The sequence below is a fragment of the Hakea prostrata genome, chromosome 2 (genome assembly GCF_041222555.1).
Source record: "Hakea prostrata isolate BN-2017 chromosome 2, UWA_Hpros_2, whole genome shotgun sequence".
Taxonomy (NCBI): Eukaryota; Viridiplantae; Streptophyta; class Magnoliopsida; order Proteales; family Proteaceae; genus Hakea; species Hakea prostrata.
Window position 1 is genome coordinate 47,002,180 of NC_142601.1, and position 27,336 is coordinate 47,029,515.

Below are 27,336 nucleotides of genomic sequence, written 5' to 3' on the forward strand. Positions count from 1 at the left end.
AGGGTGATAAGATGAACCGGAGATAAACAAAAAAAAGAAGACAACACAACAAAAGAGCGGAGAATATCGAATATCAAAAAGGGTGAGAGCCAAATGGATTATGGATGGATAGCGGGCAAGGAGGAACTGATACAACCAACGACTACAACCCAACGCGGGACGGAGCCGGGGTGGAGGGGGGCAGAAGGGGCAGACACCCATATTTCATACATGGAAGAGGGTCAAAGGGAAAAAAATTTTTAAGGGACGGGGAATTAAACAGGGGGGGGGGGGGGGGGGATGGTCCTCTTGCCCCAATGTAGCTTCACCCATGGGAGATATAGAAATTTCTCTTTTTCCTAGACCTGTAAATGGATAGCCGAAATCCGCCTCCGAAATCGCATTCATATTTGTTTAAGGGTATCTGTATCCGAAAAATATCGGTGTCCGTCTGCTAAGCAACCGGATTCGGATTCGGATAATTGCTTATCGGATTGGATAATATCCGGATAGAGTAAAATATACAACATTTTTTTCTCTGAAAATGGATGATAATCAAATTCGAAAATTAGAGTTTATAAGTATTGAGAGTCTCCTTTCTTTCTACATCAACTTATATTTTTTTTGAATTATGGAATTGTATTAAATTAAAATTTTTATAATGACATATGAAAGGAGAAAAACCATGAAACATCAAACGAATTAAACAAAAAAATAAACAATAATTTTCTAGAAACAATGTTTCCCCTAAAATGAAAATATTTGATGATTTAAATTATTTAACAAAAACCCCAAAATATTTAAACTTAAATCTTGCTAGTACGAAAGAAATTATAATAAAGAAACAAAATATATTTATAAGGAAAAATTATTGAAACATTAAGGAAAGAAGAAAAACTTGGATTTTATGTAATATTTTGGATTTAAAGTGGTATATTTGGATTCTTCTACCCAATAAAAATGGAAGAAGTTATATTTGGATTCGGTTTCTAACGATTTTTTGGGGAGAAATCGTTTTCTTTGAAAAAGATCAACATTTTCACACCCAAAAACCCACGTTTCTCTCCTACAAAAAAGAAAAAAAACCCACGTCCTAGCAAACCCATTCCCTCCTAATATTCCCGCCATCTCTTCTCTTTGTGAATAGAATGGCGCAATGAGACAAGTAAACAATAGTTCGGGAAACATAGGTTTGATGTGGACGAGAGCAAGCAAGATCGGTCGAGGTGCTTTCTTTTGATCCCTTCGCATTGTTTTTTTGGTAAATTGATCCTTCTCTACATGTATTAAAATGAAACAATGTGTTCTAGATTTTTTTCGATTATTCGGCTACCAAGAAAGGTTAAATGGGAGGTCGGATTGTGACTTCCAAAGGGAGAGAGTGAGACGAAGAAGAGGAAGAGAATAATCTCCCCCCTCCTCTATCTCACAAGCACACCCTCCTTTTCTCTCTCCTGCTCGCTCCGCTCGCCCCTTCGTGTCCCCAAATCCTATCCATGCTTCCAAATAGGGGTTTAATCGAGGTTTGGTAAAACCCACAAAAGGAAAGGTTTAATATGTATAAATATAATATTGTTTCGACTTTGCCTATTATATTCTCGAGAGAACATGGAGGTGTATGATAATATGTCTTAATCCCATTGAATCTCGACAAAATCACTACATTGCTCACCCAAGACCATATGCATACAAACTCAAATACGGTGATATTTAAGGTAAAATGGTATGGGTGTTAGTGTTTCATTTCATGGAGTCAACCATACATATCTTCAATGTCTATTTCTAATCATTGGTATATGTGCGATTGCACCACATCATTCTTCATTTGTCATGGTAAGTAGTACGTGCGGTATGTGTGAACACCACATCGCAGTCGAAGAGTTTTCACAATTCGCCATGAAAAGGTAATATTTAAAACGCTAACTATAGAACTCTACATATATATTTATAAATGTTATAGTATCAAATATTTAACTATGATATTTACAATGTTAAAACAGTTAAAGAAACTGAGTACAACTAACCGGGGTACATAATCACTCATGAACATGCAGATGGACGTCAATTGATGAGATTGCACAAAAAACAATTGTATGTTCTATATTATTTTGAATCAAAATACCGCACTACTTTTTTCTAAATAAAATTAAGCATAATAAATATGTATGATATGTATATATATGAATTGCAAAAAAATCAAGGAAAAAAAGAAATGATGCCCTCAAGGTAATGCAGAGTAATAATGGGACACGACATCTCTCAAGTGTTAAAGAAAGATAAACGAGACCCAAGGGCTATGATGGGAGCAGGCCCTCTAAGGAAAAGAAAGAAGATGATCCTGAACAAGTTGCCGAAAAATAAAGTTAATATGTTAGAAGCTCAAGTCACCAAGATTCTCGATTGTAAGCAACAAATCCAGATTGTGGATAGAAGATTTTTCGAGGAACGGTAATGTTACTAAATATCAACTCTAAAGCACTACCTAAATATGATTCTCGTTAAATGCAAATAGTATCCCGAGATAGGGGCTTAATCAATTAAATAGTCATAAGGAAATCACTCCTAGGAGCAATGATGCATCTCTCATGAAGGTAATGTGATACCTAAGCTATGGGCTTATGAAAGTATAACATGAAGAAAAAAATGATTAGGATAATTAAAGAAGGATCAAGACAGCCACATAACATAAAGCAGGCGGAACAACTAGGCAAGACACAACTACAAACCCACTAAAAAAGTAATCAAACTAGTGAGTCAGGGATGACAAGTAAAAAAGAGAGAAAGAAGAAAAAGCAAATAAGAAAGAACAATAGATGACCGAATAAAAAAAAACACCACACCAGTGATAAAACCACAAAAAACACACCAAACAAAGCAAAACAGAAAACGACAAAAAAAAATAACAAGAACAAAAGAACAAAAAAACAAAAGAAAACAAAACAAAAAAAGAAAAAAAAAAAAGGAAAAGGAAAGAATACCAGAAGAAGAAAAAAAAAAAAGTAGAAGTAAAAAAAAAAAAAAAAAACCAGAGAAAAACCAAAAAAACAAAAGACAAAGTGGAGAAACAAACAACAACCGAAAAAAAAACAACAAAACCAAGCAGGACAAACAGAGGCGAAAAAAATAGTGTACTTGACATTAGGAATTGGGTTATATCTTTTTGTGGGGGTGGAAAGAGAGAAGAGAAAGGCAAGAGAGGAGAGAGGAGAGAGAGGAAAACCGTGGAGAGGAGAGAGAGAAAAGGGGAAAATTTCCCGTTGGTTCCCACGTATTCGAAATAGCCATTAATTATTCGAGGTATAGGAGGGAGAGCGGATTTTAACGGAACCAGGGTCAAAACATACATGCATGGAATAGGGACAAGTAAGTGATATTGACCAACCTATGTATGTTAAGTGGGTGATTCCTTTTAGTAGACATGTAACATTCACATGATGACATGAAATCTATTTTATTTATTCGTTGATGCAAATTATGGAAAGTGCATGATATATGTCTTTGTGTATTGAACAAAAATGCATGGGATTGGATGACAGCTTAATGACTTGATTGAACTGCTTGAATTAGAATGTTGATAGTATTCTTAAACTGTTAATCATGAATTTGAAATGATGCTCATGCTTGTTAAATGTAGAATTATCATGCTCTCATATTTAAATTATTGAATTGCGTGAATTGTGTTCAGATGAGACTAAATGATGCAATCCTTACACAAAAATCTATCAGTCCTTCTAGTTAGAAAGAAATCTATTTGGCTTCTATGCTATCCACTTTTGAAGGTAATTAAATGTCCATCTCTCTTTTTGAAGTAAGTATTTATAATAGATAGATCAAAAGCAGTAGCAAAATCTAAAATTGAAATTCTTTACCAAAAAAAAAAAAAATCTAAAATTGAAATCCCCTCCTCATTCCTTTCTCCAAAACCATATCCTCCATGTACACTCTCATAACCTCTTTGAGATTTTCCAATATGTCCATTTAAATCACCTCCTATGGTAATCTTTTCTCCTTGACGATTCCTTGCATTAATCCATCCATATTTTCCCAAAATTCTTGCTTAAGACTTTCATCTAATCCTACTTGAGGTGCATATGTACAAATTGTATTTACGAATTCTTTCTCCATTACAACCTTGATAGCAATAATCCTATCACCCACTCTTCTAACATCCACCATATCTTTTTTTAAATCTTTATCCACTATTATACCCACTCCATTTTTATTTGTTTTATCCCCAGTATACCAAAGTTTAAAGTCATCCAACTCTTTGGCTTTTTTACCCTTCCATCGAGTCTCTTGAATGCGAGCTACATTAATCCTTCTTCTCCTCATAACATCTATCAATTCTAAGCTCTTACCAGTTAAAGATCCTATGTTCCAAGATGTCAACTCGCTTTTAATCCTCCATCGGTTCTTATAGACTAGCTTCTTTCTCCTCATAACATCTATCAAGTCCATGGTGCAGTTAAAGAGCCTATGTTCCTAGTTGTCAATCCACATCCTATGTTTATAGACGAGCTCGTGACCCGTGTCGTCCATGGTGCGGGACGCCCTAGCTAACCCTTGCCCACTTATCACTACAACCGGGCCATAGTGTAGCATGTCGCTTCTTTTGTCGGGGAACGCCCTAGCATAGCTTTTATCATATAAGGTCGAATCCATGAAAAAAGGTTTCCTCCTCCTTTACCCAAAGCAAGCTTGGGACGAGTAGCAAAACACTAGCAGAGTTAAATTAACGCCCACCGTGGGGCTCGAACCCACGACCACAAGGTTAAGAGCCTTGCGCTCTACCAACTGAGCTAGACGGGCTAATATACAAAGTTTTAGACTTTCAGTCAATAATAAATAAAAGAAATTACCATGGTGTTACTATTAAAATGAAGAAAAGTTTTATTGCATCCTTACTATAATCCTTACCTTCAATGAAAAATATGAAACTATGCAATATCATGCTTCAATTTAAACTTGTAACTACGCTGTCTTCATTGAAATCTAAAAATATTAACAATGTAAAAATAGTAATTAGCAAATAATTCAATAATGCAAAATACGTATAAATAGAGTAATTCAATAAATTAAAAATTCATTACCAACGGGGGTTGGTCCAAGTGGTAAGCAGCTTGGTTCACTTAAGCAAGGTTCCAGTATCGAATCCTTGTGTATGCAAAAAATCCCCGCTGTGAGACTCACCCACCATAGCCAGGTGTGCGACGCGGGTCGAACCACCGGTTTATAAACCGGGATTGGCAAACCAAAAAAAATAAAATTCATTACCTGGTATAATCTTCTCAAGGTCATCTAGGTTTTCTTCAATACTGCAAAATAATGGTGCTTGCCGTAACCAATCTTGTGTGCACACCAAAGCTTTTACAAGCTGTGGTGTTAATGAGCTCCAAAATTGGTTTAGAATCTAACCATCATTGCTAAAGCTGATTCTGAAGCTACAGTGGTAACCGGAATTGGCAAAATGTCTCAAACCATTTCACTAAGAATGGGAAATCTTGAACTATTAATCTTCCACCAGTTGAAGTTGTCAAAATTATCTCCACCATCTACAATAGTCTTCAATAAATAATGATCCAACTCATTTCCCACTTGTAAACTCAACCTATTTTTCATTTTTTGAAAAATCATGTTTTGAATATCCATTGTAGAATTCTTTGGAAGATCACTAGATTTAGAAGTTACAGCAACTTCAATTGCATTAGGAGGTAGTACAAATGATTGGAAAAAGTTATAATGTTGATTCATGATATTCTTAATTTCTCCAATCTTCATTTCCACATCACATTGAGAATACCTTTCCAAATAGCAAGCCTCAACAAATGCTAATTTGAAGCGGGGATCAAGAACAATAGCAATAATCAAAAAGATATTCATTTTTTCTGCACTATCCCAATACTTCTTAAATTTGTCCATCATTACTAATGCCATATTATGACATATAGGATCTTCACTTCTTGACCATTCTACCAAAAGTGATTCAATTCCATAGACTTTAGAAAAATAAGATTTTGAAGTGATGTAAAGTGATCCATATAATCTTGTAGTGGCATTGTAAAAACACTTCCAAAAAATTACATAATATTTTTGCATTTTCCCAATCTTGTTCATTCGGGACCATATCCTTACAATCCATTGCAAAGCTCAAGTCCCTATCTTCCAAGCATTCAAAAGCTTTTTGGAATTCTAAAATTGTTCTTAACATGATATATGTAAAATTCCAATGAGTAGCAACATCAAGACATAAAGTTTTCTTGCATTGAATTTTTTCTTGTTCACAACATAGCTTAAATTATTGGGACCTTGCAGGTGAGCTTCTTACATATCTCACTACAACACGAATTTTTGAATTTTCCCCACAAACTTCAATACCACTTTTAACAATTAAATTCAGAATATGAGCACAACATCTGACATGAAAATATTCACCATTCAACAACAATCCATTTTTTTTTTATCAACCTTCTCTTCAAATTTCAAATGGCCACATCATTGTTAGATGCATTATCTACAGTAATATTACACAACTTTTCTAAACCGCAATCCAATAAGCATGATTCAAGAACATTAGTAATCATTTCACCGGTGTGTGGTGATGGGACAATGGAAAAATTAATAATCATTTTCTATAATTTCCAATCCAAATAAATGTAATGTGCTATTATGCACATGTAACTAAGGTTTTGGATTGAAGTCCACATATCAACAGTAATGCACACCCGATAACCATTTTTCTTAAACATATCCTTCAATTTCTTTTTCTCTTCCAAGTATAGTGCAAAACAATCTTTTGTCATAGTGGTGCGTGACAAAATATTAAACCTAGGTTATAATACCCTAATGAATCTTCTAAAACTTTCCTGTTCAACAAATGTAAAGGGAAGTTTGTCTATAATGACTGTTGCTACGCAATCTTGTTCATCTCCTCAACCGAATGAACTTGCAAGAATGAACTTGATCGGGGAGGTTGAGTGTCACCTCCGACAATCTAGTTAGGAATATCTCTGATTAAGGAAGACAAGAAAGAAATGAACAATAAAGTTTAGAGTAGTGATAGCTATATTCCGTGTACCTTTCTCAAGTGCCTTCTTACCCTTTTATAGGTTTCTCCTGATACCTTAGAGTATGAGTTCGTCTTAAACTAGAATATTGCTTGGACTCAAACAAGGATTTTAATGATTGAGTCCTATTCAAATACGGGTTATGGAATCCCAGTTAAATACCTTTTCTTTGACTACAAGTCTTATAGGATTCATCTTGATATTCCACATATATGCTCGTTTGACCAACCTTGTCCTGGTTGGTCTGGCTTGGTCCAACCCGTTAGACCTAAGTTTATCCGAACTAGTTCGAGCCAATTTATTTCTTCTTTATCATAAGCCCCCCAGTCTTTTAAGTTCGAACATCATACTGTTCGGGCTTTATAGATTTTATGCTCGATCGTTTATTGCAAAGCTTGATATCTGAACACTGACACTTGGAGAAAATTTGTCATTTCTGCTAACATCAGTTGACAGTTCACTGTGCCGTAAAAAACTGAAACGGTTGCGCACGTTTTCTAAAATGCCACCTTTTTTGACATGTGGTAAGGAATTTATAGTAATTCATAATGACTTTCTGAATTTTAAAAGTCTTGAATTTCACCGTTCCTATCTCTTCATCTTAACCTCTAAATTTGAATCTTTTGAGGATATAAGATTTCGATCTTTTCTGGATCGTTGGATGAGGGTGTTCCTGAAGACATTAGATCAAGATCTTCTTGGGAAGTTCTGCAGTCCTCTTTTTTGGTCCCTTAGATTAGGATTTTTCAAAAAGTACAAGAATCTATCTTCTTCTCTTTCATTTCATTTCTGTTGCCTGCGATTTCTGGTTGTGAAAGAGGAAAACAGTGTTGCAAAGAAAAAAATCTCTCTTCCTGCCTTGTTGGAGCTTTTCTCAACAATTCTCTCCACAAGTAAGTTCATTTTTTCCTTCTGATGCTTTTGATGGTTTTTTATTTTGTATTCGTGTTGTATTCTAAAGTTTATTTTCCTTTTCTTCTTATGGGTTTCGTTCTTCTTTTCCTATGCTACTTTTACTGTGCTTTAGCCTTTTTTATTTGTCATGGGTGTTAAGTCGGTGGCCACAAAACCCTCTAGGTCTTCGGTTAAGCGACCCACTTCTAATAGTGAGAGAACTCATTATGGGAGCAGTGGTGCATCCTCTTCTGGTTATAGTGATACAGAAAGCGATACCTCTGCTAACCCCAATCTGTCTCCTGGAACTTGCCCAAAATTTCTTAGTAATGAGGAAGTTAGGTCTTTAAGTATACGTGCTCGGTTTAGTTCAAATAGGAAAAAAAATGGTTGAACAACCTTTCGATCTAGAACTCCCGAGCATATAGACTTTGATCCTAGCAGTTCAAGTCCCAGCTTCTATCCTTCTGAGTTGACTGAGAATGACATAGAGCTTATCCGTGCTCGGTATGCCATTCTTGATGACTTTATGATTAGAGTACCTTCTATTCATGAACGAGCTCACCGACCTCCCCTTGGTGAGTTTGTTGTATATGAGGATGCTCTCATTAGTGGCTTCAGACTTCCTGTACACCCTATCTTTGTAGATATTCTTAACCATTTTGGGATGTGTCCGGGAATGTTGGCGCCTAATAGATGGCGTAACATTATCTATTTTTGGGGGTTTTTGTAAACAAAGTGAGGTTGGTGTATTACCAACCATGAATCTGTTTCTTCATTTTTATGTATAAGAAGCAAGAGCAAGACCGTTGGTTTTATCTTTCAAAATGTATTGTTCTTCAGTCTGGTTGGGAAGGGAACTTCGTAGGGAAAGGCACCCTTCCTTTGAATACCAAGGATTGGAGACCTAGGTATTTCTTTGTACGTTCTCATTCTCCCCCTAGCTTTCCTCTTTCTTGGCCTAAAAATCCTAGAGAGGGTCCAAATGCCATCCCTCTTCTTTCTCGTTCCGAACAAGAAGCAAGGGATCATATTCGGGGGATTCCCACCGAAGATCGGAATTTTCTTACTGTCAATGGATATTGCCTGGAATATCCGAGCATTCTTCATTATTGGGGATTCTTGACTGGTAAGACTAGTGTCTTTTCTTTTTATGTTCTTTTTTGTTTTTATTCTTTTCAAGTAATCTTACTGCAGTGCTGCTCGGTGAAGAGGACTTTGAGGCTGCTGCGGCCACTGAATTGCAGGAAGTGCAGGTGAAGCATCCGGCCAAACCGAATAAAGGTCATTCCGGCCGTGCTTCTTCTTCTAAGGGGAAAACAATTCCCCAAGTTTGGAAAGAGAGAGCTTCCGACCTCCCTCCTCGAGCAATGAAGAGGGTTGCTAGTTCGAGTGGTGGTTTTGAGAAGGTTTCAGACTCTGATCCTCATCCGTCTTTAGGTGAGGATATTTAAGGATGCTCCAGAGTCGGAGATGAGGGCCTCAGGATCAACCAATATTCTTCGACAAGAGTGGTCATTGGATGCCAGTTCTTCGGTGTTCACTGGCACCTCTTCTTCTATTTCTCATGTTGCAAATGATTGGATGTTCGGAGTTCTTCTTCTTGCTGACATAACTTATCTCTAGGAGTTCGGTCGTCTAAAAGCCCACAGTATCACTGTTAGGTATGTGATTGGTACCTAATTTGGTAATTCATTTCTTTTATTTTGTTTATAACCATTCATTTTCTTTTTTGGTTATAGGATGGCTTGTGCTTTAGTTCAATCTTTGGGTCAAAGTATTCATTCTACTCGGGAAGACTTCTTTTCTTTGCAAAGATCCGATCAACGTGTTAAAGATTTAGAGGCAGAGTTGTCGTCTTTGAAGTCTAGCAAGGAGTCTTTGGTTGCTCGTGAGGCCGAGCTTATGACCGAGCTGGCTGCAATAAAAGGAAACAACAAAGCTTTGATGCTCGACAAGTCTTCCTTGTAGACTCATTTGGAAGAGGCTGAAGGATCCTTGGTTGGCAAAAATGCAGAAATTTCCAGTTTTCGAGCTAAGCTTGAGAGCTTGGATCATGAGGTTGCTCGTCTTACAAGATTGGTCGAAGAGAAAGCTCCTTGTGTTTTTGAAGACGTCCATAATGAACTTCGTTATGAAGTTGTTAAGAGATGGGTCAAGAGCTGGTTGCAAAAAGTTTATGGCTAAGGTTGTTGCCCTGATATCTCTATGCTTGGCGTTCGACCTACCAAGGTATTATTGGAGCTTTTAAAGATCTGGATCTGGAAAGATTCCAAAGTTTGATTGATCCAGGAATTTATGATGACCTCAAGATTCCTCGTCCTCAATGGTGTGCTGATGATCCCAAATTTCCAAAGCCTCAAAATGTTGAGGTGGTCGGTTTTCTAGACTCCAACTAGGACCCAATGCCAGAGGTTAGAAGTTCAAGTACATCTTCAAAAGACAAGTCTAACAAAAAGGATCCGGAGAGTGATCTTAGTTCGAAATGAGTAGACAATTATTTGTCATATGTATGTTTGACCATTTTGGTCTTTTCTTTCATCTGTTTGATGAATTATGTTTTAAACATTTGGTACTTGGTGCATGTTTGTTCAGTTATTTGGAATCTGTCTTTGTTCTTGAGACCTTAGTTTTCTACGGTTCTTTGAATGCCTAAGTTTGCTTAGGTCTTTTAGATGTTTTGTCTCCCGAGTACCATAGCTCGGTTAAGGGTTTTAACTGGATGCCCAATTTCTTCCCATGTACCATAGCTCAGTTAGAGATTTTGACTGGATGCCTAAGGGCCTGTTTGGTTACATGAGTCTGGAGATTTCAAATATCTAGAGATTTCAAATTTATGGAGTCATAATTTATAAAATTAAATGTTTGGTTGTGGAATGAAATTTGTGAATTCATCCTAAAAAACTATTTGATCAACGTGATTTTTGTGAATGTGCAAATGTATAGCTTTTTTGAAATCTCTGGATTTCACCCCTTACCCATAAATCTACAAATTCACGTTTTTAGTGTAAAAAGGTGAATCTCTAGATTTCATGAATCTGAAGATTTTTACAACCAAACGGGTATAATTCTTAGATTCATGAATATAGAGATTTGAAATCTCTGGATTCAAGTAACCAAACAGGCCCAAGGGACTTAGGTCTTATTCTTTAGTGCCTGAGCCTTTTTTATGCCTTTGGTCTTTTAATGCTTAAAAGATTTTAAGTCTTCTAGGTGCCCAAGGGACTTTGGTCTTATTAATTTTAGCACCTAAGTTTTTTTTTTTTTTTTTTTTTTGGGGGTCTTTTGATGCCTAAGAGATTTATGTCTTTTGATGCCCTAAAGATTTAGGTCTTTTGGTGCCTAAGAGACTTAGGTCTTTTGATTCCTATGAGATTTAGGTCTTTTGATGCCTAAGAGATTTAGGTAATTTTTGGTGCCTAAGGGACTTAGGTCTTTTTGAAGTTTTATTCCTTTTCATATTTCTCCGAGCATTATAGCTTGGTTTTTATGCCTAAGAGATTTAGGTCTTTTGATGCCTATAAGATTTTAGGTCTTTTTGGTGCCCAAGGGACTTAGGTCTTTTTGAAGTTTTATTCCTTTTCTTATTCCCCCGAGCATTATAGCTCGGTTTCGATTTGAGGCTGTGATGATATACTTAGAAATTTAAAGAATTGATTAAACTTTAAAACTATATTTTCTCAACAAAACTAAGCCTTCAAAAAGTCTAAGACATAGAAAACCAAACAAAGACTAAGACTTGAATGTCTAACAAAGATTTAAAAAGACCAGAAAATAAAGGATAAAAAACTTCAAAATTTTATGAGGATTTGATATTATTCTATTGATAGTATTTCCTCAAGTTTTCGAGTTCCAAGTTTGAGATATTAGTTGCTCGGTTTCTTGATCTCGTAGTTTGTATGCTCCAGGTGAGACTTGTTGTACTATGACGTATGGTCCTTCCCAGTTTGGAGCCAATTTTCCTTGATTCGATCAGAAGCAGATGATTTTTGGAGGACTAGATCTCTAGGGAAATACTGTCGTGGTTTTACATTTGCGTTGTAGTATGTTGCAATGCGTCTTTGATATTCTTCTAGATGGTATTGTGCTTTATCCCTGATTTCCTCAATGAAATCTATATTTTCCCTCATTCCTTCAATATTTGCTTCTTTGTTAAACTATTCTTCTCTGATTGATCGACCTTCACTTCTACGGGAATTCGAGCTTCAACTCCATATGCTAGTCGAAATGGAGTTTCTCCTGTGGTTGTTCTTGAAGTTGTTCGATAAGACTATAAAACATTAGGTAATTCTTCTACCCATCTGCCTTTAGATTGGTCCAGTCTTTTCTTCAATCCGTCAAACATTGATCTATTGGTAACTTCCACTCAGCCATTACTCTAGGGGTATGCCACAGAAGATAGGTGATGCTCTATACCATGTTCTTTACAGAATCGTTCCAACTCAGAATTTTTGATCTGTTTTCCATGGTCGGTAACGATGATTTTAGGGATTCCATACTGGTACATAATATTGTGTGTGATGAATTTTTTTCATCTAGTCGGTATTGGTGGATGCTAACGCCTCAGCCTCAACACATTTAGTAAAGTAATCTACTGCGACCACCAGGTACTCTCTACTTCCTGAAGCTTTTGGCAGTTTCCCCACCAAGTCAATTCCCCACCTGGCAAAAGGTATAGGAGAATGACTTGATGTTAGGGGCGTTGCAAGAGCATGCAGTATGTTGGCATGTGCCTGACATTTTTCGCACTTTCGAACATAGTTTTTCGAGTCTTCTTGTAGTGTGGGCCAATAGTATCCTTGCCTTATCACTTTGTCTACCAGTGCTCTAGCTCCTATATGACTTCCACAGGCTCCTTCATGTATTTCTCTCAAGATAGCAACAGCTTCTGGGGCCTCTACACATCGTAGTAATGGTTGGGTCAGAGATTTTTTGTATAATTTGTCATTCCTGAAGATAAATATAGCTACCCTTTGCTTGACAGCTCTAGCTTCTTTTGGATCCTCTGGTAGTAGGTTGTTTTCCAAATAGCGGAGTATAGGAGCCATCCACCCTTGGTCAGTCTATACATGTATTTGGTCGGTTATATTTATGCTCGGAAAATGGAGCTCTTCCATGTATATGACTGGTTTTGTCATATCTATATCTTCCGCAGACAAGCATGATAAAGCGTCTGCTTGATCATTATCTGCCTTTGGGACTTGATTGATTTGTATATCACTGAAGTATTGTTTGTATTGATCGGCCATAACGAGGTATCTATTCATCCTCTTTTCTTTGGCCTCGTATATCCCATTTACTTGATTTACGACCAAATGTGATTCACTCTTGACCTCCAAGTTCTGGATTCCAAGAGTTTTTGCCATGCGAAGTCCTGCTATCAATGCTTCATACTCAGCTTCATTTATTGGAAGTTTTGAATTTGAAGCGGAGTGCATATTTTATTTGGAATCCACTTGGACTTGTTAAAAGCAGTTCTGCTCCACTCCCTTGTGAGTTGCTAGATCCATCTACCGAGAGAATCCATCTTTTGATAGCTTCAGGAGGGTCTACTTCTTCTTGCTTGAATCTTGGCTCTGAAGTTTTGAGAATGAAGTTGGCCAGGACCTTATGCCTTGATCGCTGGACGTGGTCGGAACTGAATTTGATGTTCACTTAATTCAATTGCCCATGTTACCAGTCTTCTGGCCAAGTCTGGTCAGTGTAGTACTTTCTTCAAAGGAAAGTTTGTTAGTACTGTTATAGGATGTGACTAGAAATATGGTCTGAGTTTTCTTGCAGCTATAATCAAGGCTAGAGCTTGTTTATCTACCTCAGGGTATCTTGTTTCTACATCAAGAAGGACGTGACTTACATAATAAATCGGATTTTGTTGTTTTTCTTTTTCTTGTACAAGTACTGCACTGACAGCCACCGGTGATGTAGCCAAGTAGATGATCAATTCTTTTCTAGTGGTCGGTCGTACAAGCAGAGGAGGACTAGTTAATTTTTCCTTAAACTGTTCGAATGCCTACTGGCAATCTTCATTCCAATCTGGTATCCCTTTTTGGATACATTCTTTAAAGATTGGAAAAAGAAAAACATTTTTCTCCTGATTGAGCAATAAACCTGTTGAGGGCCGCCACCCGACCAGTAAGACTTTGTATCTCCTTGATGCTTTTCGGGGGTTTCATCTCTTGTATTGCTTTGATTTTTTCTGGATTAGCTTCAATTCCTCTTCGGGATACCATGAAGCCTAGGAATTTTCCTGATGATACTCCAAAGGCACACTTTTCAAGGCTAAGCTTCATTTTGTATCTGCGGAGTACGTCGAAAACTTCTGCAAGATCTTGGAGGTGGTCGGATTAAGATGTGCTCTTAACTAACATGTCATCAACATAAACCTCCATGTTTCTGCGTATTTGTTGTTCGAATATTTTGTTAACTGCTCTCTGATAAGTTACTCCCGCATTTTTTAGGCTAAAGGGCATTACCTTATAGTAATAACTGTCCCTATCAGTCATGAATGTTGTATGCTTTTCATCCTCTGGATGCATCAGAACTTGATTATATCCAGAATAAGCGTCCATAAAACTTAGCATCTCATGACCTGCAATTGCATCGATGAGTAGGTCTATTCTTGGCAGAGGATAGCAATCCTTTGGGTAGGCTTTGTTGAGGTCGGTGTAATCCATGCACATTCTCCACTTTTCGTTTTCCTTTTTCACCATTACCACATTGGCCAGCCAAGTTGGATGATCAATGGGATTAATGAATCCGGATTGCTTTAGCTTCTGTACCTCTGTTTGGATTGCCTCATGCTTCTCTAAAGAGAAGTTTCTTCTCTTATGCAATGTTGGAATTTCTTGGGGATCAATGTTTAATCTATGTTCAACAACTCTTCTGTCTATTCCGGGCATGTCCTCTACCGACCAAGCGAAGACATTCAAATTCTTCTACAGAAATTGGGTTCATCTAGCTTTAAAATCTGCCTCTTGTTCTGCTCCAATCATTGTTCCCTAATTTTCTTGTTTCAAATTTAAATAGATTCTTTCCAACTCCTCCACTGGTTCTACCCTTTGCATAGCTTCTTTGTCTCGATCATCCCTAATTTCAACCGACATAGTTGAATTTGTTTTTGCTCTTTTTCTTACGTAGTTGGTGTAACTTTGTCAGCTTCCTTTCTAGTCGGCGGAGCATTATCCTATTCCCTTTTTTGTGGGGAATTTCATCTTCATGTGTAGTGATGATACTACCGCTTTTAGAGTACAAAGGGTCGGTTGTCCCAAGATCACGTTATATGCAAACAAATCTCGGACGACCATAAAAGTTGATTGAACAATCCTATCTCTAGGGTATTCGCCATTGCAGAGATCTAATCTGATAGTTCCTTCTGCTCGAGTTGAGGACCCTGTGAAACCATATAGGTGTGTTCCACATGGGATGAGCATACTTTCATTTAGTTTTAACTTTTTGAAAGCTTCTAGTGATAGAATATTTGCTGATGATCTTGTATCAACTAGAACTCTATGGACCTCAGTTCTAGCCAAAGTGACCTTGATGACTTGGGTATCGTCCTGGTGAGTATTTACCCCTTGTCTGTCTTTGGCTGAGAAGGTGATTGGTTCTGATGTAACCCTCTCAGTTGACTTTTCGAGTTCAACATTCCTCATGTATTGTTTCTTTTCTCTTGGCTTGTCTGGTTGATTCTTTTGTTGGGCCGCCGAACACCGTAAATATTGGTGGTTGTTTCTGAGCACCTCCTCCCTCCTTTGGTCGGGCTTTTTGATTTGGGTATCTTTCTCTGCTTGGAGACCTCAATCTTTTTTTGTTTCCTTCTGTTTGTGGCCGGCCAACCTAGCTTAGTTGAATATACTTCTTTAGTTGGCCTTGAGATATTAATTTCTCAATTTCTATTTTCAATTGTCTGCAATCATCTGTCCAGTGCCCGTGATCTTTATGAAATTCATAATATTTGCTTTTATCACATTCCTCTGGTCGAGAATACAGTTTACTAGGCCACTTGAGAATTCCTTGATCTTTGATCTGCATTAGGATCTCCGATCTCCTTAGGTCCGATACCCCTTCTTGGTCAGTTTTACCATCCCTGGTCAGGTGTATGGTTGGCTTCTTGACCAAGGGTTTTTCTTTATGCAGTCTTGCTTCAGTGATCGGATGCTCACTTTTTTCGGGATTCGATTGTTTCTGATATCTCCGCTTGTTTGTGGCATCGTTCAACGAGATCTGCATATGACTCAGGCATATCCAACAAGAGTTGCTCGAGCAGGCCTTCATGGCTGAGTCCCTGGTATAATGCATGGAAAGCAATCTTCTCATCCAAGTTTTCAATCTACATGGTTAGATTGTTGAGTCTTTGAAGAAAACTTTGGATGGACTCCGTTCGGCCTTGTTTTATTGAAAACAAAGTATCTTCTCTCTTTTTTGTACCTACTCCGCTTTGGAAGCGTAATAGGAACACCCGACCTAGGTGGTCAAAACTTTTGATGAAGTCACTTTGGAGTGCCAAGAACCAATCTTGGAGTGCCAAGAACCAATCTAACACTGCTCCTATCAGAGAAGCTGGGAAGCTTCAGCACATAGCTGCTTCACTGTGTCTATAGGTCGACATGACAGACTTATAGTGCATGATATGATGTTTTGGGCATCACGATCCATCGAATGCAGTGAAAGTGGGACACTTGAAGCCTTTTGGCATCTCTGGCTTCGAGATGGTTTTGATGAAAGGATCCTCTTTTAAAACAGCATGCATACAGCTCGTCTTTGCCAAGATCTATCAATTTTTTTTCAAATTTTCGTCCAATTCGTGATTCGTTTATTCATATCTTCATCCCACTTACTCAGGCCATTGTGGCTCTTTTTGTCCTTCGGATTTTTGATTGGATCAGTGCTACTTCCTCAATCTTCGTCTTCGTTGATTGGAGGATTTTTCTTTGGACTTGCCTCCTTCGAAGCTTGAAACCTTTCTCCCTCCTTCTCTTTTGCTTTCTGCAGTTCTTTTTTAGATGAACGGGCTGTTTGGTCGGGTATGACTAGTCGGTCATGTCCGCTCCCCTCCGAGATTTTCCGATTTTCCTGAGAACCTGCTCCCAGGGCGATTATGTGACGCATGGTCATCCTGACCAATTCGCTCAAGGATGAGATTTCTTTTTGGAGCTCAGATTGTTGCTTTTGAAGCTCATCAATCTGATTCATCATTGCGAATTGATTTGTTGGAGGATCTTGAAGAATTGAAGGATCTTGCTGGGTTTGATGCTCAGGAATTTTTTCAACTCCTTGCGAGGTTCTGCCCCTCTCAACCTCCTTTTCTCTCTCAGATCCGTCTCCTAACAATAATCCTGATCTGGTTTGCATAATAGCTTTTTGATCAGTTTCCCACTAACGACACCAATTGTTCCTACGCAATGTTGTTCGTCTCCTCAACTGAATGAACCTGCAAGAATGAGTTCGACCGGGGAGGTCGAGTGTCACCTACGACGATCTAGTTAGGAATATCTCCAATTAAGGAAAATAAGAAAGCAATGAACAATAAAGTTTAGAGTAGTGATAGCTCTATTCCGTGTACCTTTCTCTAGTGCCTTCTTACCCTTTTATAGGTTTCTCCTGATACCTTAGAGTATTAGTTCATCTTAAACTAGAATATTGTTTGGACTCAAACAAGGATTTTAATGATTGAGTTCTACTCAAATACGGGTTATCGAATCCCAGTTAAATACATTTTCTTTGACTACAAGTCTTATAGGATTCATCTTGATATTCCGCATGTATGCTCATTTTACCAACCTTGTCCTGGTCGGTCTAGCTTGGTCCAACCCTTTTGACCTAGGTTTATCCGAACTGGTTCAAGCCAATTTTATTTCTTCTTTATCAATGACCATAGAGACAAGCGCCTTTCTACAAATTTCTTGGTCAAATTTCCAACTTGACAAAGAAGCAAAGTTCTTACCATCACTCTCCTCAACTGAAAATTCTAACAACTTTTGCTTCTTGTCTTTTTGAGTAACTGGATATTTGTAACATCTTTCTAAGTGTCTTTTTAATCCACTAGTCCCACTTGAACTAACACATGAAAATTCTCCATCGCAATAGTTGCATTTGCATTTTGCAACTTTTGAACCACTAGTAGGTGCAATTTTGGTAAAATGATTCCAAACACTATTTGCTCTTACTATTTTACTACCAGAAAACACCTCACTTGAAGCAATATTTTCATGGGTAGAACCGCTTGGCTTATCTGTTGCACTTTAGTTGGTATTTCCTTGCATTGTTGATATCTGCAAATGCAATTTTCATTTGCATAAGAATACATTTTACATTTGCATAAAAATACATATTAAGAATACTATAAAAAAAATGCATACATAATAAGAAAGGTATTGAAACATATGAACTTAGATATTTATATTTGTTATTATAAGTTAGTTTATAATGTGGAAAGGTAACTAAAATAAATAAAGAAGGTAACTAAACAATGCAAGAGGCTTTTGAAACTGGTAGAAACCATCTTTAATAGGAATTGAGCTTTTTTTTCTTCTCCCCTTTGCCACCCACTTTTTCTCTCTTATGGTTCAAGTTTGCCCATTAGTGATGCCTCATGATACGGGAAGGTTATACCCAACTGGGGCTTGACCCGACTGAACTAACCCAGTCGGGATACGAACCGGATGGACGAATAAGAAGCTCCATCTATGCTAGACTTGTATGGCAACATTGCCACAAATGGAAGGTCAACTCAGAAGATGATCAGGTGGGGTGACCGATGCGGGAGCCTGTTCAGTGCTGATTGGACGGCCACCGTCGGGGAAACCTGTCTGCCATCATATTGTATTCTATTTAAATAGGGACTCACCCCTCCGGTAGGCAATGAACTCATTCTTAGCATAATCTTGTGTAGCTCTTGCACGAGATCTTAATCTAGTCACTGTCTGACTTAGCCATTGGAGGCAAGGTGATTGCTTGGCAAACGAGCCGGTCAGCGTCTAATCTTTCTTACAACACTCATCATCTTTGTATATGGAGGAGTACTCGGATATCGGAGTGGCTTAGTTGGAATCAGGATCATAATTGAGACACATCACCTCACTAGTACAATTGATAAAGAATTGATTCATTTTAATGCCAACCAAATTGTTAATCTTTCTGCTTTGTACTGAATTTCTGCTTATTGTGTAAAAATTTGTGTTGGTGTCTTCATCTAAAAAAGGAAACCCCTGCAGTTTAGAGATCATAATTCACAATAGAAAGATCAAGCCTGGAGTTCCAAATGCATTGAATTCGATCTCATGGCTTGTTCTATTGTAATGTTTTGTGTTATGTTGTAATGTCTTGGAGTGTTCTGCCTGCCATTTCCAGCAGAATATCTCCTTCCCCTAGCAATCTCACAATCCTTTCCCACTTACTCTAGAGTTCTAAGAAGAACACTCATTATGGATGCATTTCATGCAGAGTGCAGACAACCCAGGCAAACAGGTCAGTATTCCACCCTCCTATCCAAAAGGTATTGCAGAAAATGTATAATATTTTACAATATACAGAAAGGGGAAGAATTAGTAGAGAGGATCTGGAATCACATTCAAATTAAAAGTGTGAGAATGGATTCTAAGGTTTTCTAAACCAGTTCAACTTGATTCTAATATGAATCCAATCAAAATTAACATGACCTCTTCCACTGCTCTCAGTGGTCAATCATATCCAGAAACTGAATCAAATAATAGTTAATCATATAATAATAATTGTATTAGTTTCCAACTAGTTTTCATACAGATTTAAATCCAATCCGGACCAAGTTTTGGAGCCGCATTTTCCAACAACAACATGAACAGTTTTTATTCATTCCATTTACAAGTTTCCTGAACATATCAATCAGATAGTCCAACGGCAACCGACACTCACAGAAATTGGAACACTTCTTAGTGCCCTTTTTGCCTCTGTTTTGGAATCAAGAAATTCATGACAATTAGGGTGTATTTAAGCAAGTTCTTCATGGTTGAGAAGGCCAAGTTTTCTCATACGGTTTATCATAGATTGGATTCACTCTCTATTGGTCGATCTTCTTTCTCCCTGTAGGTTCGAGTGGCTTTCTCACTACTTTTGCCAACTGAAATAGAACTCATAGCTGAACCTAGCTACCATCAAAAAAATGAAAAACACAGCATACAAAAGGGAAAAAAATTCAATAAATGGGAACACACCTTGAATTGCAAGCCTTGAATTGAGATTTGAGAAAAAAAATAAAGAAAGCTTGAGACCTTTGAAGAGCTAAACACAATTTTAGACTTGAGTTGAGAGTTGAGACTTAAGACTTTGAGAAGGAGAAGAGAAGAATACCACTGTAGTCACTAGAATACGGGCGAAGAAGATGATGTCTTTAAGCTTCTTTTTTGTTTTTATTTTTTTTTTTTTATTTTCTTTGGTAAGAATGTCTTCTCAGCTTTACTTGTTAAACACACTTCTTAAGTTTTTATTCTAATTTCCTATGTTCTATGTGATTTGACTTTGATAGGTGACTCTAGTTTAAATATATTTTTTTGTATTTCTCTCCTTAAATGCATGTATAAGAAGGTTTGAGTCTTTTTTAAATTTGAATACTTTAAAAAAGAAAAAGCATACAGTTCAAATAATGACTTTAGAGTTGAGATGGATATGAACAAAACAATAGAAATAAAAATTGTTTTTCTCCAATCATACTTTGAGTCACACCTATAAATGGATCAGATTCAGTTCGGATACACTAGTATCTGAATCCGAATCCGATTAACAAAACCGCTATCCAAATCCGGCAGAAATTCAAAGAAGGCATCCAAGTTCAAATATGAAACTTTAATCGGATATCCGATAAACTATCCTAAATTATTGATTGTCATTTTTTTTATATTTTTTATTACCGGTTTCCAAATCTGATTATTAGCCCATTTTTAAAAAAAAGTGTTTAATATTTTACTTTAACTGTGATTACTGATTACCGGTATCCGAATCCGATTATCATTCCTTCTCAAAGTAAAAAATGTTGAATATTTTACTTTTATCCTGATATTTATCCAATCTGATAAGCAATTATCCGAATCTGAATGTAGTTGCTTAGTGGACGGACATGGAAATCTTTTTGTAAGAAAAAATCCAGATACAAATACCCTTAAATGAATACAAATGCAAATTCAGAGGCGAATTTCGACTATCCATTTATTTGTCTACTTTGAGTTAATACAGCTAGCCTTAAGGTACAATTGACAATTTTCTAAACTACATTATTATTATGATTTCTTAAAAATGATAACATAAAACTTACCCATTCCTTTAATAAATTAAGGTGGGGGAAAATGGTTAACCATCCAAGTTATTTGTTCATATAGAATTCACTTTTTAGGTATATTAGATTCTTACAGCCAAAGACATAAACCATATTAAATTCTAGGGGAGACTAAATCATTCTTTGATAAGATCATATGTTAAAGTACGGGGTTTTTTTTTTTCTCACTTTTTTCTATGTCAATATGTGGTTTATTTTTTTTTAAGAAATCTTCTAATAATTTAATATAATGCATGGTTCATTTAAAAATTCAAATCCAATAACAAAAATAGGAAGGGAAAAAAAAAAGAGAAAAATAAATGTAACTACTAACTAGTGATCTAAGATGGTAAATTATATTTTTTTGCTACCAAAAGGATTCTCTTTGAGGTTTTTTGGTAGATATAGTGCTTGACAACCCATGTGCTCCTACTTGGAAGGCAAGCTTGGTGGTGCAAATGATACAGTAACAAGCCGAATCAAAAGTACCATTTTTCTATTATATCCGATAAAATTAGCTGATTCCATCTACCGAAACTAATTTTCAAGTGTTTTCTACGGATCCACTCTCATACCCTGAGCAAAAAAGTTAGGGGAGATGAGTCGATTTGAAATTCTCTCAAAAGCGAACATTTTTTCTCACTATTAATATTAGTTATTACATTTAATTATTAAAAAAACCTTATCAATATAGGTTTGATCCAAAATGATGTCAATGACAATCATGATCTGTATCGGGATTACCCCTTTTAGGCCCTATCAGCATAATATTTTTCAAAAGACAAAAAACTTATGGCCTTTAAAACGTATCCCCATTTATGTACAAGTTTGATTCTTAAAAAAAATCCTAATGTAATTGAATTAGAAATTTGATTATAAGTAACTTATAGTTATTTACATAAATTTTATTAATAAAAATATAGAATGTTGCTTGGCGTGTAAATGACTAAAGGGCCTGTTTGGTTACATGAGTCTGGAGATTTCAAACATTTAGTGATTTCAAATTTATAGATTTCAAATCTATGGAGTCATAATTTATAAAATTAACTGTTTGGTAAACTGAATATGTGGAATGAAATCCATGGATTCATCAGTGATTTTTGTGAATGCGCAAATGTTTAACATTTTTATAGTAGGAATGAAATCTCTGGATTTCACCCCATACCCATAAATCTATAGATTCACGTTTTTAGTGTAAAAAGATGAATCTTTAGATTTCATGAATCTAGAGATTTTCACAACCAAACAGGTATAAATCTCACATTTATGAATCCAGAGATTTGAAATCTTTGGATTCATGTAACCTAACAAGCACTAACTGAATGACTAAAATATGCTTTCGAATCTACATTTGCATCTGTTTAAGGGTATCCTAATCCGTTTGATCACTAATATGATATGAATATGGTAATACCCTTCAGACTAGTTATTATCTAATTAAATTACTTATTAAAATTTTTTTATTCTTTTATAAATTTTGTACTTGAGATAAGTGATTTTTTTTTTTTTTGGATTTTCTATTGAAATAAATATTGAAGTACTTATGTCACTATTGAAATTCCCCTTCTAAACGCTATCAAATAGACTTCACTGCGGCAACTCTTCCCACTTTGCATTAACCACTGAGCATACAATGAACAATGCTAGTTCCGGGAGCTTTTCAATCGTTTTGGAATTGATAGAAATCAGATCAAGATTGATGGTGAGGAAATATAGAGGAGAGCGAAGCTCTGGGGAATTCGGGGGTGCCTAGGGAATTTGTCTTCTTGCGGTTGAAGCCTCTTGAAGTGCCTATCAATGGTGTTGGTTCCACCATAGGTGAGAAAATTTCTAATGCAGGAATCGTGGAGACCTCGGTGCTACCTGAGATTGATTCCCTCCCTTCTCCTATACAGGCGGGAAAGTTTCATAGGATTGTAATCCCACAACAGGAAAACTAATTACAACGAAATCAATTCTTGTTTTCTTTGATTGGACGAGAAAATTTTCGCATCACAACCATGGATGAATTGTGAGTGATTGCTAGGGGCACTTGGAAATTGTCTAAGGGGGTGATCTTGCATTCCTTGGGGAAAGGGTTTATCATCTTTTAGTTTCATAGTGAGGAAAATATGACTGAGGTGTGGCGCAGAGGATTCTGGAATGTGGGTAAGCAATACATTCATTTTCAGCGATGGCAGCCGGATTTTAATATCCATTCTCCTCAACTTGCGGGTAAGTTGGTCTGGGTTCATTTCCCTGATTTACCTCTTGAGTATTGGCATGAGAAAGTGCTTCTTTTGATTGCAAAGTCTATGGGTCGCCCTATTTCTCTTGATAGACGTACTCGTCAAGGATATGTTGGTCACTATGCTAGAGTTTTGATCGAATTGGAGGTTGATGTTGTTTGTGTGAATGAGGTCAGATCAAGCGTCTTGAACCAGGGACTATTCAAGTTTTTAGTTTTCTTCGGAAGGTGATTTTTTAGGATGGTATTCAGCGGTGTTCTTTGTGTAATTGGGAAGGCCATTTGGGTCTTCATTGTAAGTTCTCTTTTAAGGTGGATGAGTTGCAGGTGCAGCCTTCAAGCGTTCCAGCAGAAATTCCTACTGTGGATGGGATTCCTAATGTAGGTGTGCATATGCAAACTCCTAGTTCACTTCAACAACCCATCTTTAGAGGAGGCAGGTTTGGAGGATTCGGCAGATTCATCCAATGAAGATTCGGTTGATTCAATTTCTAATTTGAATTCAAAACTCAAATCCAATAGAGTGGTTCCTTTTGAGGTGGTAGTTGAGTTGGGTAAGAGTTCCTCCCCTGATCTTTCTCTTTCTCTTGGAACGGATCCTTTTCAAATTCAAAAGATTTTGAACAAGGAATTAAATTCGAAGTTGGTTACAAGTCCTTCAAGTAGCGTTGACTGCTTTGTTGGAACAAGTGGGGCCCAACAAAATTTGAATGGAGTTAACGATCAGTTTGTTGAGCATCAAGTGGGACCATGTGGGGCCCAACAAAATTCAGTTGGAGATAATGATTAGTTGGCCAAACAATTTTTGGAATTGAATTCGAATTTGGATACAACTCCTTCAAGTATCATGGACTAATCTACTGGAACAAGTAGGGCCCAGGAAAATTTGAATGGAAATATTGATCAGTTGGTTGAGCATCAAGTGGGACCATGTGGGGCCTAGCAAATTTCAGTTGGAGATAATGATTTGTTGGCCAAGAAAAATTCGGAATTGAATTGGAAGTTGGTTACAACTCCTTCAAGTAGCATGGATTGCTATGCTGGAACAAGTGGGACACAACGAAATTTAGACGGAGATAATGCTCAGTTGGTTGAGCATCACGTGGGACCATGTGGGGCCCAGCAAAATTCTGATGGAATTAATGATATGTTGGTCCAGCAAAATTCAGGTAAGCTCTCCTCTCTTGGTGTTTCTCTCTCACTTGGAACGAGTTCATTTCAAATTCAAAAATTTTTTTAATAAAGAATTGAATTCGAAGTTGGTTACAACTCCTTTAAGTAGGGTGGACTCCCAGCAAAAATTGATTGTAGATAATGATCTATTAGTTAAGCATCAAGTGGGATTGTGTGGGGCCCAACAAAATTTGGATGGTTTGGAAGGCTCTTCTTTGGTCGTTCACTCCAGCATAGATGAGCAGCAGCTTTTGGAAGTAGTTCTTCCTTCAAGCTCTCTTCCTGATCAAGTGGAGGGTGGCTCTCTTCGTCGTAAGCCTGGTTGCCCAAGGAAAAATAAGAAGGTTAGAGCAAACTGATGTTAATATACCCTGGATAGCATTGATAAGGAGAGAACTTGATTTAGGGGCTGTTGGTCGCTCTCGTTTCAGATTTTGATTCATTATCTATGATTATGTGAGTTGGACCCAGTGAAGTTGGGTGTATTTGGGGGCAACTGATGTTGCAGATTTGAGGGATGCCACTTTGATAGTATGTTTGTTATTTTTCTTTTTCGCTTTTTAATACAAATGACCCTTTTAGCGAAAACAAATATTGAAGTCATTAAATTCTTAAATTCCAAATATATTTTAGAGAAATAAAATGGTAAATATGTCAACAAATAGTCCAAAACTTGTGTTCAATTTGTATTTGTATCCATTTAGATTTTAGAGAAATAGTGAAATCCAAATTTTCTAGGGTTTTCTAATTTGCTATTCGATGAAAATTAGGGTTATTATATGTAAGCTCGAAGGGAAAAAGAAAAAGACTTATCTCGATTCTCAATTTCTAAGACAATGACCAAATTTCACTCCAGTCTGTCTTTGCCCCAAATTTCTCTCTCCCTCTCTCTTTTTTGTTCTGTTTTCTTCTATGGTTCTTTTCAAGTGGCAAAGAGTTAAAATCTTTCATGAAAGAGAACATGTAGAGAGAAGAATTGTAATTAAAGACATATTTGAAAGTCAAGTTAATTGTAGAGAAGGTCACACGTAAACTCTTTTTGTAAAAGTAGAAACATCAGAAACTCAAAATTTACAAAGGATTTGATAAAATGAAAAGCGTATCTTCAAAGTCAAGACTTAAGCCGTAGGTAAGTATATTTTCATTCACAACTGTTCAATAATTTAATATCCTTATTCAACAAAAAAATCCATATGCAAATCCTTATTAACAAGTAAATCAACGATAATTTAGTATTGGTATTTTTTTCGTAGTTAAAGAAAATGATGTTTTAATTACAAACACAGCTATCTGTACTTAATATAAAATCACATTGGAGGCAAAAGAAATATGTCAATATTCATGATGAGAAAAAGGGTGTAGATTTGTTAGATATCAAATCTCTATATAATAATTTTTATTATATATAATGTATTATATCGCCTTAGTCCAAACAAAATAAAAGTCAATGTTTTTTGGGAACTAAAATGACTTAATTCAAAAAATAAAAACTACCTTAAAAATAATATAAAAAGTGAACTTATAGTCTAATATGATCAAAATGACTGAATGTCAAAATCAAGACATATAGTTATATCAATGTTAATATGAAGATTAGAGTTAAATCTAGTACACGATCAAGGTCAAATTAACATTAAGACTAGAGCCAAAATTAGGGTCAAGATCAGGGCCAAAATCAGATGGATGCATACTATATTGGTAATGAGGTTATAATTTATTTTTATTAATTTTCTACAATACATGATCATGTTTTTAAAATTGATACGTGTCAAGTATCCACCCATGTGGATTAGAATTAATTCCTCTCCATGTGGGTGGAAGGAGCAAACTCAAATCAGGGCCTAGATCAAGGCCAATATCAGGGCCAAGATCAGGGCTAGAATCAAGGCCAATATTAGGGCCAAGATCAAGGCCAAAATCAGGGCCAAAATCAAGGCTAGAATCAGGGCAAAGATCACGGCCAATATCAGGGATGGGCCGGGGAGGGCTAGGTAGGCCAGAGAGTAATCCCGAGCCCGCCCTAGTTTAGGGCCATAATATTTTGGCCCTAACCCACCCTTAGGGCCAAAATCTTTAGCCCAAGCCCTATTCGAGCTCTGGGTGGGCTTATGGCGGGTCAGAGCCACCAAGGCCAAACTTGCACCCCTATTAGCAACATTCCCTGGTTGCTCTCTAGGGGCTGAGCGAATGGAGGATAACCAACGATCGGTAATCCTCTCATTCCTTTCGCCCGACAGCTCAACTGAAGCCGAAGGGTTGGGCTGGTTAGCAGAATCATCCCCATCGAGTATTCAATCAATGGAGTCTTCATTAGAAGTTTTGCCACTACCGATTGAAAAAGAAAGGGATTCTAAGGTTTTTTCAAAGAAAAATGGAAGGCTGGAATCCTGATGAGCTAAGTAGATACCCTAAACCCAAAAAAGAAAATAAATGGAGGAACAAGAGAAGAAACAACACATAGGGCCAAGAAACTTACTTGTTTAGATCTTAAACAAAGTGAAACTCAAAGCTGGGAAATTGGAAATCACAAAAACTTGTTGGAGACTTTGAAGTGTAGACGAGTTTGCGAAATAACAAAGTAAATTTGGAGGTAATGGATGAAGAGGTTTAAATAGATGTGACAAGATTTTGGACAAACGAGATTAATTTCAATCAATGGCCAAGGATGAAGGATAATTCGAATAATGGTATTCAACGAACGAGATTGATTGGGAATC

General features: G+C 36.8%; 1 non-coding gene across 1 annotated transcript; it reads right to left on the bottom strand.

The window, feature by feature from the left end:
* Positions 1 to 4,715: 4,715 nt before the first annotated feature.
* On the bottom strand, positions 4,716 to 4,788 carry TRNAK-CUU (transfer RNA lysine (anticodon CUU)). Its single transcript has one exon. It is a non-coding gene; the product is annotated as a tRNA-Lys (tRNA).
* Between the last annotated feature and the right edge of the window lie 22,548 nt (positions 4,789 to 27,336).